Genomic DNA, 12,300 nt, shown 5'->3' on the forward strand with positions numbered 1-12,300 from the left:
CCTTTCTTCAAATGGAAGCAGCTGGACACTCCACTCCATCTCTCTGGTCTCTGAGATGCTCATGGTCTGACTGGGAATGTGCAGTCAGGCCGGACAGTGGTGCCCTGGGTGGCACCGTCATAGCTGTTACTTGTACTTTGTTCCTGTTGGCACTGGAAACGGGTACTGCTGGCTTTCTTGGCTTGCTGGTCTGTGGAACCCCAAAGTGATAGTGAACAGACTTTTGCTGTGAGAATGAGTGAATGAGGGTCAGTAATGAATGCAACAGAGAATGAGACGAGGAAGGCATGTGACCCTGGAGAGGCAGGAAGTGTAGGTGACAACAGGGCCACCTGTCTCTAATTCATCTTCCTCCATCCCCAGAATGCTCTATTTGCCCTGCTGCCCTGTGTGTGTGTGTGTGTGTGTGTGTGTGTCTGTGTGTCTGTAGGCACTCATGGGATGGTCAAAAGAGAACCTTGAGTGTTCTCTATTGTTCTTCTATATTGTTTCCTTGAGAATCTCTCACTGAATCTAGAGCTGCTTTTTGGTTTGTAGTGAAACTGGCTGACCAGTAAACCCCAATGATCCTCCTTCTCCCCGCTTCAGCACAGGGTTATAGGGGAATACATTCACACACAGCTTTTTATGTGGCTCCTGGAGGTCAGACACAGGTCCTCATGCTTGGGCAGAAAGTGATCTTAGAAGCTGCTGAGCCATCTCCCCCCCCCCCCGCCCCATCCTTATCCTTCTTAAGGGAATAAGGATTCATTTCTACTCTGACACACGGGATGGTGTGCTGAAGCCCTTCCACTTCCAGATAAGCACAGTTTTTATAAGTCACAGCCCCAGAAGAGCCTGGACACTAGGGGTTGAAACCTTGGCCTCAGGACTGTGCAGCTGTGTGTGAAGGAGCTGCCATCACAGGAGATCTATGAGCCTTGTATTCACTTATGATTATTAAAGATCACCTTAACAAACGAGCTATCAATAAACAGGGTCAGGTTGAGGTGCATTGATATAATTCTATCAATATCAAGGTTATTTCTATAACTAAAAGGGTTGAGAATAAAAGACAAATGTTTATATAGAGCCATTACTTGACCTGGTCATTTATTTTCCCCACATAGGCAATAAATTACCCTCAGGAGACACCAGTGGCAGTGTCTGTGGGTCTGGACAATCCCATAGGCTAGTATCAAAGACTCCAGGTGGATCCTTTGGCAATCTTGCTCCTGCTGTGGGTAGAGACAGGTGACTGTCTGACGTAGGCTGCTTCATGCCTCCTTGTGCCTATGAGTGCCTCTGGAGCTTTCTGAAGTAGAATGGGAAATGACCTCAGGGGTACTGGGAGTAGCAGTTTCCAGATGCGACTCCAAAAAGCTATCTCTGGGTTTGCAATGGGCAGAATTCAGACTTGGTTCCAGCAACTGGGGGCTGAACAGAGACCAGACTGGAGGGCTGAGTGTCCCCATCTGCAATTGATGCAAACTATGCTCGGGGCTGATGGGGGCAGCTCAGCAGCAGGTCTGTATCCTAGCACCAATGAAGAGAGGAAAAATGGAAAAGAAAGAGAAATGGATGGGGAGGAGAGAAGGGAAAGGAGGAAAGGCAAGAAAAGGGAGAAAGGGAATTGGAAAGAAAGGAAAGGAAAGGAAAGGAAAGGAAAGGAAAGGAAAGGAAAGGAAAGGAAAGGAAAGGAAAGGAAAGGAAAGGAAAAGAAAGGAAAGGAAAGGAAGGAAAGGGGAAAATGGAATTGGAAAAGAAAGGAGAGAGGGAAGGGAAAATGGAAAGGAAAGAAAGGGGAAGTGGAAAGGTGAAGACAAAGGGAAAGTGAGAAGAAAAGGACAGGGATGGAAGAGGAAGGAAGGAGAGGAGAGGAGAGGACTGTTCGGAGGCAGAAAATGTATCAGACTGAGCAGAAAGTGGCCTCTTGAAACCCCAAGAACTTTCTACAGCCACTGGGTTTCTCCTCGCCTGAGATTAACTACATTAGGTCCCTCCTATAAATATGCTGTGACATTGTTTGTTCTGGGCCTGGAGTCATGTCCTTCAAGCTCATCCATATCTGTCTTATTCAACACATGACCCTTTGCTAAGAGGGCGGAGTTTATGTTAAGTGTTCTTATCACAAAATAACAGCAATAATGAGCTTTGGAGGTCACGGATGGTATAAGGAAAAGCTGATGGAGATGGCGCACTATTCTCCAAACTGAGGTATGCAGGAAACACCTGGAAGGTTCTGTGTGTGGGTCAGACCTGAGCCATGTGGTTGTAACATTCCACAACACCTGGGTGGTCAGTCAGGCAGTTGCTGAAGACTGTGTGCATGCCCACACTGTCTGTGGGCACAGCCTTAGCCTCAGCCATGTGCAGCTCAGACCTCACCAAAGCTCCCACAGGGCTGGATCTGACTCCACCGTTAACAGTGGCATTTGTCCCAGTATCCTGGAGTGTGGTCAGTGTCCAGGAGCAGCTGGAATGTAGACTTGGCCAATGACTGTCGAGTCCATGGTGCCTCTGAGGTTTCATCCCTGACAGGCTCTCCTTCTGGGTCCTCTCTGCCTCCTGCCCCCCCCCCTCTAGTGCAATGGCCATGTAGCCAAAGACTTGATGTCTAAGGGTCAAGGTCACCTCTGCTCACTTGGAATTGCCAACTTTCACCTAATAACAAGTCCCCAGGAAGGAATTAACAGATTCTCTGGATTAGTCCTATGGTGGCTCCACTTGCCTTCTCCCCACCTCCAGCCAACTGAACTGCAGGGCTGGTGCCTCTGAAGTGCCTCTGCTCCTCCTTGTCCTGGGTCGTTCTCTCCAGAGCCCTTCAGAGGGACACTTTGAGACCAGACCCACAACCAGCAGTTGGGGTACTCCCTACTCACTGCTGGCTGCAGGTCTTGTTCCTGGTACTGGCTTTGGGAAGCTCTCATATTTACAAGCACGTCCCTCCCACATTAGAAGTGAGGGCTTGTCCTGAACATTGACCGAGAGTCTCACATGTCACCAGCTCTTGCAATGTGCTTTCTCTGGAGATAGCACTCTTCCTGAAGCAGAAGGAAGAAGCCATCCACTGAGGGCCTGGGAGGATGTGTACATGCCTCCACCTTGGCCAGCAGAGACCTTCAGAGACCCTATCCCCACTCTCACAGCCTCCAGCCCTCAGATTGCTTCCTGGCTAGGAAAGGGCTCCAGAGCCTAACATGGCTGCTGATTTCCTGTTGCCAGCCATGCTTGCCCAGGCTTCCTCTCAGCTCCCCCTGCCTGAGTGACCACACTCAATCAAGGAGGGTTCCGTCAGCAGTGGGGATTCTCCAGCTCAGACCTCATCAGCTCCTTTGAGGGATAGGCTGAGAGAGATGAGGTCCCTGGGAGCTCACTCTGCTCAGAGATCCCTGGGCTAATTTCTTGGCAACAAGGCTGAACCCAGGTTATATCCAGTGTGTACAGGGAAGGGTCTCAATCCTAGAGGGCCACTCCTCCGTGGAGAACCAAATCCCCGCAAGGTTTGGTGTGAGGCTTGGGAAGCCCTGGGTGGAGCCAACCTACACATGCCCCTCTTTTCAAAGGGCCAGTTTGCAGTACAGCATCCAAAGACAGCAGAATTTCTTGCAAATGACCCCAGTGGGCATTCAGCCCAAACCCCATTCTTCCGTGCATAGTAGAGTTAGATACAGGGGCCAGTCAAGGTCAGGACCAGGTTACCACACCTGCTTGTTGCCTACGGCCCCAGGAGTAGGGGAGAGGTTCTATAGGGACCTGGGTGGCCCACTGCCTAGACCATGAGCGGCAGGAGGGGAGAAACCCACCTAAAGGACTCCCATCAGCTCCCACTGCTAAAGCACCTCTGAGACTTCATGTCAAGAACCATGAACTTGTCAAATGCTGTGTGTGTGTGTGTGTGTGTGTGTGTGTGTGTGTGTGTAGTGTGCTTTTCATCAGTGTTGACATTGGTATAGGAATGTTGGTGCTGACCTACAAGTGGAGGGGAGCCCGGGATGCTGGGGTGGGGGTGGGGGTCTTTATTTCTCTGGATTCTTTATGAGCAAGATGCAATGAGTTTCTATGGAAAATCTTCTCTGAGACATGATGAGGGACCTGGGGTCGGAGGCCATCACTGGTACACACCTTGTTTCAGTAGCCTTGAGGAAAGGGAATGACCGGCCCTGTACCACCTCCCTTGGGACCTTTATCTCGATTCATGCAGGACCCAGTCTCACCCCTCATCCCAGGGCACCCAACTGCTAGGCAAAGGTAGGAAGGGTTCTTTGCCTCTCCGAGTCTCTTCCTCCTTGGGAGAAAGGTCAAACAATACTTCCATGGACTCATCCTCAACCTTAAGTGATTAATATGGGCTCCATACTCAGCTTAACGCCAGACTCAACCCAGCTCTTGGTTCTCTTCCATCTTACTGTTTCACCTTGTCCCCAGGTGACTTCCAGCTCAGCTACTGGGAAATCCAGACAGATTCCCCATGGTGGTAGAGATCTGTAGACCTGGGGCAAAGTGTGCCACACCACAGGGCACATAGGCAAGCAAAGAAGACACTCTCTTGCTCCTCAGATTAGTGCCCTGGGCTCGCACCATGAAGGAACAGGGTTCCAAGCCTCTGCCCCGTCTTGGTCTGTTTTCTGTCACTCCATCTCCCTGCCTCAGGATCCACACTGCCAAGAGAAGTCTGGGACATCTGGGCCCTCCCCATAGCTTCCCCATTTCTTCATGTTTACCTTATTGTTGGTCTATTGTGTGGTGAAGTAGCCAGCACTCGGAAGGGCCCTGGGCAGTGTTTGAGTGATGTCTCCAAGGCACTTTCTGTGGGGCAATGCAGACAGAGGCACTCCATGACTACTCATGGAAGGGGACACAATGAGATGTTGAACCAGGACATGCACGAGGCTCCGTACCCTGGAGATTTGGTCACTAGGCCAGCTCCACTGGACAGGGAGTCTTAGCAGAAAGATGGAATGATCACAGACAGGAAATTGCCTGCGAACAGAGTGTTCTTGGACCATGTGAGCGCAGCCAAATGGTGCCCAAGTTCTGGGTCTGCAATGCTGTGCTGGCTGGGCAGCGCAGGGCGGGCCATAGACGTTGCTGTCTGCCCCACAGGGAGTGGGTTTCTTAGGAGGTAACCGAGGAAAGTAGCCCTCCCCGCAGCTGGAGGCCCAGCTGCCCAGGGTCTCTGGCTGGCTAAATGGAAGGGCTCCGGAAGAAGGTAGAACAATGCCAGCATTCCCCTAGGGCTGTTATCTCAAAATGAGCCCTGGCTGTAGGATGCCCCTGGGATGAGGGTCAGAGGGGAGGGAGGGAGGGAGGATGCAGGCAGGCATGGAGGCCGTTCTGCGTTTTGGGGATGGGCTCTCTGGAGCAGCCCTCTGCTGCGTGCCTGACTGTGTAAATATTTTTCTTAGGAGGGAAGAGAGAGCCTCCATTCATTGGGCAGCTCTTGCTTGAAAGAACTGAGAAGTATCTGTTTAGGCATAAAAGCTAAAAACAGTGTCCACAGCTCTTAAAAAGAAATCATTTCTGGAGCTCAAACATGGCCAAGCTGATTTTTTTTTAATGCAGAAAACAAATAAATATGACCTGCCCCTAGCTGAACATGTAGGATCCTTTGCTCTGGGTGCCAGGGACCCAGCACTTCACTGGAGCTGCCAGCATGACGGGTCCCAGCTCAGCCCTTGCTAATCCTCTGGCCTTTGGGAGCATCCCTCTTCTAGGGCGGCCCTGGCTGCTGGCATGTGTGGGACCAGTTGGAAGGGTGGGGAACATGGCTATGATCTGAGGATGTGTCTGCCCAGTCTCCTCTGTCCCTGCAAAGTTCCATGCAGGGCATTGACCAGACTCCACAGCCCCAGGCTGAGCAGATCCTTGACCTTCCACTGCGCCTCCAACTTCCCCAGCTCTGCTTCCTGTTGGTCACTTCAGGTGGCACCGGTGTGAGAAGTGAAGGAAGTTTATATCCTAGGAGCTGAGATGTTGGCAGAAGGTCATCTTTCTGAGGCCTATGGCATGTGTGGACCTTCTGCCAACATCGTCATAGTTGCTGCTTCAGAAAAAGACGAGGAAGAAATGCAGGTTACAGAGGCAGGAGCTGGAGTCAACCGCCAGGAACAAAGGGTGTGCCAGAATGACCCTCCTAGGCCAGGATAGAGGGAACACCACACATTGGCCTCTGTCCCCTTCTCTCTGGCTTTGCAGTGGCCTCACGTCAGACTCACTCTGGGTTTCCTCCCGTAGCTCTGCTCTCCAATTCTTTTGAAGGGAGGGAAACCTTCTGGGATCCATTCATGACACCAAACAGAAAGTCAGCCCCCTTGGGGGGCGTGCCAGAACTTCGGAGCTGTGAGCCTGTGATATGTCTATGCGTGTGTATGCGCTACTCTTTGCCGACTTCATGGAGAACAGAGGGTATTTATTTTAAGAGTCAAAAAAGATGTTTTGAGCAACCCCACTTAGCTAAATCCTGGCAGTGATACTTGAGAGAGAAGCTAAATGCCGGAGGTCAAACCTCGCTTTTTTGGCTAAAATACTCAATCAAAACACACCTAATACTTCTGCTGGGGTGCGGAGAAGTTGAGAGCCAGGCAGCCACTGCCAGCAATCGGCAGGCCAGCGGTGCGTGTGCTGAGGCTAAGCTAGCAAAATAAAGAGGGTTTTGAGCGAGAGGCAGCCCCGCCGGGGCGGAAGCCAAGGCTGAGAGGCTCCAGAGTGTGTTCGTGGTTTCTCCACCCGAGGTCAGCAGCGGGTGAGGAGGGCGCGTTAACGAGATTCCTACCTGCCAAGGCGGCTATTAAATGAAGACCAGTGGTTCCGGAACACGGCTCAAACCCACCCTTATAGGAGGGTGTTTCTCTGGTGCTTCATGGGTGACGGCTTCCTCTGAGGGGCTGTCAAGAATGACGCTCCTGTCTCTAGGCATCAACGACAAAGGAATCCCATCACATGGACACGTGTGGCTTTTATCTCCTTCTCTATGGCTCACGGCGTGTCTTACTGTGTACTCCACGCTGCAGCCCAGCCGAGCATCTGTTCAAAGCATGTTTGAAGAGACCACAGAGCAAAGCCACAGCACAGTCCCCAAGGCTGGCTGGGGCCCGCCCCTTATGATGTTATTTCAGTTGCCTTCCTGTAGCTAAGACAAAATACCTGGTACAAAATCATTTTAAGGGGGCTGGAGAGATTGCTCAGTGGTTAAGGTGCTTGCTTGCAATGCCTGGATGGCTCTGGTTCAATTCTTTCAATTCTCTAGTACCCACGTAAAGCCAGGTACACAAGGTGGCGCACGTCTGGAGTTCGTTTGCAGTGGCAGTAGGCCCTGGCATGCCCATTCTCTCTCTTTCTCTCTCTCTTCCTCTATATCTTTCTCTCTGTGTTTGCAAATAAATAAATAAATAATACATTAAAAATCCCTTTCAGGGAGGAAGGGTAGCTTATGGTTCCAGGTTACGGTCCATCATTTGAATGAGAGCTGGTCACATTGAGCCCACAGTGAGGGGGCAGAGCAGAGACGGATAGCAGATGCTGCTCAGCCAGCTCTCCCCTTTTTATACAATTCAAGACCCTGGCCCATGGTTCAAGACACTGCCCACAGCCAAAGTGGGTCTTCCCACTTCAGTTAACATAATCAACCCAGAAGTGCCCAGAGACTAGCCTAATCTAGGGCATGCCTCACAGGAGGTTCTAGACCCAGTCAAGTTGACAGTCAATAGAAATCATCCCAGATGCACATGGATGTGGGTAGTCCCTCTTGCTTGGTGCCCCTTGAAGGGTCAGAGATGATGTTGTTTAGAGGTCTCTCTCTACATCCCCATCTAATGGCAAGCTCTAGGATAGGTAGGAGCCACCACCATGGCTATGCTGACTCCAAGGAATGAAGAGAAGTTGACCAGTGTGGTGTGGCCTGTGGCGCTCCATCGCACTCTTCATAGCCCCTGATGAAGGCCACACTTATGGCCACACTCATCTTCCCAAAGCTTGTGGGACACAACTGTCCCTTCAGCTGAGTTAAAGGACAGCAGAGAGGTCCTGGAAAGGTCATGTGACCACTCACAGGTGTTTCCTTTCTCTTCTCAACATTGGTCACTCCTTTACAATGAGAAGCAGGCTCAGTTCCCCAGAGCAATTCTCATGCTGGTTTTGACTGAGGTACACTGACTAAGTGAGGTGTTGGTGTGGGTGAGCCAGATCCAGGTCATAGAACATGCATCTAGGACAAGGTCTTGGGACTGTGGGACCCTCCCTGGGATCCTACACTTTGGGGACACTAGTGATGTCAACTGTGTCTACATTCCTCAGAGGGAAAAGTCCAAAACAGGCCAGTTCAGTTATCTTTCTCTTAGGGCAAAGGCCTCAATGCCCCAAGTTCTCTTCCCATGTCGCCTCGGTGGGGCCTGGACTTCAGTGCAACAGAGACAAAGAATTCCCTTAAAGAGCTGGAGAGATAGTTTAGTGGTTAAGGCTCTTGCTTGCAAAGCCAAAGGACCTCTATTTGATTCTCCAGGACCCACCTAAGCCAGATACACAAGGTGGCACATACATCTGGAATTCATTTGTAGTGGCTGGAAGCCCTGACGTGCCCATTCTCTCTCTCTTTCTTTACCTTTCTCATATAAATAAATAAATAAAAATAAAAATATTTTTTAAAAAAGAATTCCCTTAAGGGTGAGACTGGCTTCCAGGATATGGCCTCCTGGGTCTTCAGAGAACCACCCTCCCTGACTCCAGCCATTTCCAGTGTGTGAGGGACACCAGACCCCATCAACCCAGTAACTATCATGAAATTCTCAAATGTGTATGAGATGGTCTGGATGATGGATGTGCCTTATAAGCCTCAGTGGTTATTACTACCACTTCTCCTTGACCCTAGGCCATAGAAAGACAAGGAAAAGGAAGGTCATAGCCATCAAAAGTCACATTGAAAACAAGCCTTCTCCAACAGAGAGAGAGGGGCCTGCGGTGTGGGGTAAGGGAGGCAGGCAGGACAGCCCTGCCCTAGAGTCTATAGGTCTATGGCGGCATTTTTTTGATATCCCAAGGACTCTGAACCTAGACCTCTGTGACTGTAGGGGTTACAGTTCTGGGGGACTTTTCTGGTAAGCTTCTGTGCTGTGCTGCTGGGGGTCTTCAAGGCCAACTGAAATGTTCACAGTTAGCACTTGAGGATGGAGAGTGGTCATACCCACCTGAATTTGCTATAGGATTTCACATTCCTTTCCTAGAAGGAACAAGTCACCCTGAAAATGTCCCCTCAAAGGCAGCCAAATGTTAACACCCAGCACTCCAGAGTGATCTGTGTGAGTGTGGCCCCATGATATGCTCTGGCCTGGAGACTCTGCTGTTGCATGGTGCCCTCACAGGCACCTGAGGCTTGGTGGGCACCTGGAGAGCTCAGACAGCTTTGCATTTACCACCAACCCAGCAGAGCAGGCAGGACCACAAATGCCCAGGTCTGACCTCAGCCTTTCCTATAACCAGGGTGCCAACTGGAGCTTCCATCCTCTGGGAGGCTCAGCTGCAGTACAAACTCCCCCTTACCTCAGGGAGCCCCGGGGCTGTGCTGAGGCATTTTGTGGCAGAACAGAAGACAACCCGACTCTCCCATAGTGCCAGGCCAGTCAGAGGCTGATCCCTGGTTCTGCCTTCAACTGTCTTAGGCACCTGGATGAATTTCTTCCCTCCCCCAAGGTCTCTCCTATTCCAAATGGCTGGCACTGTGTTGATGTTAGTGCAGGACAACAGTGGAATGCCACCAAGCCAGTTGTAGACTTCCTAAAAAAGTCACATGGTCTCTTGTAACCTGTTTCTCGACAGGTTCAGCACACACTCCAAGGACTTGGTGACTGTGTGCAGGTGTGTCCCCAAAGCCTGGAACTCTGGGAGGGGATCCCAGTAAGGATGGGGTGACTGGGAGAGGCATCCAGCCCAGCTGGGCAGCTCAGGTTCCTTGATGGCAAGTGTCAGTGTGGGGTCTTCACTAACTAAATTCATGGAAGTTGGGGAGAGGAATGAAGCTCAAATACCACTGAGGCCTGAGGTGACCATTTTCATGATGGGAAATAGTGTCTGGGCATTCTTGACATTGTGACAGTCCCAGACTGTGGTCATTTCTAAGGGGTTTTGGGATTCTTCCCAATGGCCTGCTCCTCTGTGGCTATATGTAGTGCCTCAGGAGCATTGCAAACACTGCTTTCCTTGGAAAAATGCAAGCATTCATTTTCTGCTTCTGGCTCAAGCCAGACCCTTAAAAGCCAAGAATGCTTATGACCCACAGGACTCTTTCCCAACACGCACCTACCTCCCTTTGCATTTGGTGGCCTTAATCACAGACCACTACCCTGCACACTGCTGACCAGGGTCTCCATTCCTGCTGTGGACAGTGTCCAGGGTGAAAACTGGGATAAACTGTGTTCACGTGTCAGGACAAGGTTGCCCAGAGTAGCCTCTGTCTCGGACACTGATGGTTCCAAGCCTTCCCTGGAAACTTGGCTTTTCTGGGGTTCAGAGATCAGCCTTGCTTCCTCCTCCCATACAGGCTGATCAGGTTACACTATCCTTCCTGGACCCACATGTAGGAGTAAGGAGCAGCCATACTGGAGGACGCATGCACATCTGTCCATAGTTCGACTCTGCCCAGCCTCTTCAGCTGACCTCCACATGGCACTGTCCAGCCAGGTCCCTGGGTCTCAGGTGGATTCGCCTCTGGAGACTGCCTGAGCCTCCTGAGGTGCTCATCTTGCTCTGGAGTCTCCCTCCCAGTCTTCCGTGCTCACCGTGCTCGGAAGGCCGCCCCCCCACCAGCCTTCTTCAGCATTGTCTTCCGCTGGAGACTGTCGCCGAACCTCCCACGGCACTCACCTTGCCCTACCTCTCTCCTTTCCTCACTCGGAGCCACGTTCCAAACCATAGTTTTCAGGATGTATTAACATAAATGTAAAATCCCCAATTGGCTCGAAGTCCTAACATTTGGAAAAATGACTTTTTTGTTATTACAGCTGAGCTAGTCAGAGCTGCATACTGAGACTCTGCCAACCAGGACGGGCATAGGCGGGTACCACAGAGTAGTGGGGAGGGGAGAGAAAGAAAGCCCTTGGATCTCACATCACTTTCTATTTTGTTCTTCAAGTATTAGTTTCCATCCTGGTCTCTGTGCTTATGGAAGTGACATTGTAGTTTATGAATATGAGTCTACATGCTGAATTTTTGATCCAGAAGGGAAAAGCCCCATTTCTCCCGCTGATTTTGCAGTTTGCTTCACTTTATGCTTTGCGTCTGGCCACTGACGTGCCACCTGTGGAGCACAGCTTAAATTGGTGTCTTTCATTTGTGTTTTTCACATGTGTGTATGTGTGGTATGTATACTGTAGGTTGGAGGCATGTGTACATGCTGTGTATGCCTGTACGTGTGCAGATGCGTACCCAGTGCACAAATCTGTAGGTGCCAAAGAACACTGACACCCCCTTCTGTCTCTCTTCTACTTTATTCATGGGCGTGTTTCACTGAATCCAGAGCTGCTCGTCCTCCCTGGCACATGCGCACACACACATGCATTCACACACACATGTACAGGTTCTCCATAGGACCAGGGTTACAGGTGTCAGTGTCTGTGATCACCGTTTTAAAAACATGTATTTTAATTTATTATTTATTCGAGAGGGAGAAAGAAGGACAGAAAGAGAATGGGCGTGCCAGGGCCTCCAGCCATTGTAATCAAACACCAGATGCATGCGCCCCCTTGTGCATCTGGCTTACGTGGGTCCTGGAGAGTCAAACCGGGACCCTTTGGCTTTGCAGGCAAACGCCTTAACCACTACAGCTTTTTGCATGGGTGCTGGAACTCGAACTCAGGTCCTCATGCTTGCACTGCAAGGCAAGCACTCTTCTTACCTGCCGAGCTATCTCCCCAGCCCTCGAGGTGGTTTTTGAGGGGAGAGCTGGTAGAAATGCCACAGCTGTGCGGTAAGTAGAGCCAAGGAAAGCTGTATAGGAGACGGTGAGGTGGGAGAAGGGTGCAGGGAGAGCACTATCTCTCCTCAGTAGAACCAACCCTGTCCATGAGGAGGAGGAGCACGGGAGGCCCTTGCTGCCCATAGCTGGGGAGGAGAGTCCTCTGGGATATCCCAGCACCATACCTCAGCTTGCTTTCCTCTGAGCAGGCTGGTGCATATGCCATGGGGACCCATCTTCCTCCCCGGAATGGAGTGAAGGCAGCTGGGATGCTACTTAGACTTGCCAAAAAGAAGAAGCAGAAAGAAGCGTCAGAGCCTTGCTCTTAACCCTCATGTCCCTTGTCCCCTGGGATGGCCTGAGACTCATAGCTCCGC

General features: G+C 51.0%; 1 protein-coding gene across 6 annotated transcripts in view; it reads left to right on the top strand.

Moving 5' to 3' along the window:
• Positions 1–12,300, top strand: part of Prdm16 (PR/SET domain 16) — a 338,568-nt gene that overhangs the window by 148,718 nt on the left and 177,550 nt on the right. The gene's annotated exons all lie outside the window — the stretch shown is intronic.

This window comes from Jaculus jaculus, chromosome 5 (assembly GCF_020740685.1).
Source record: "Jaculus jaculus isolate mJacJac1 chromosome 5, mJacJac1.mat.Y.cur, whole genome shotgun sequence".
Taxonomy (NCBI): Eukaryota; Metazoa; Chordata; class Mammalia; order Rodentia; family Dipodidae; genus Jaculus; species Jaculus jaculus.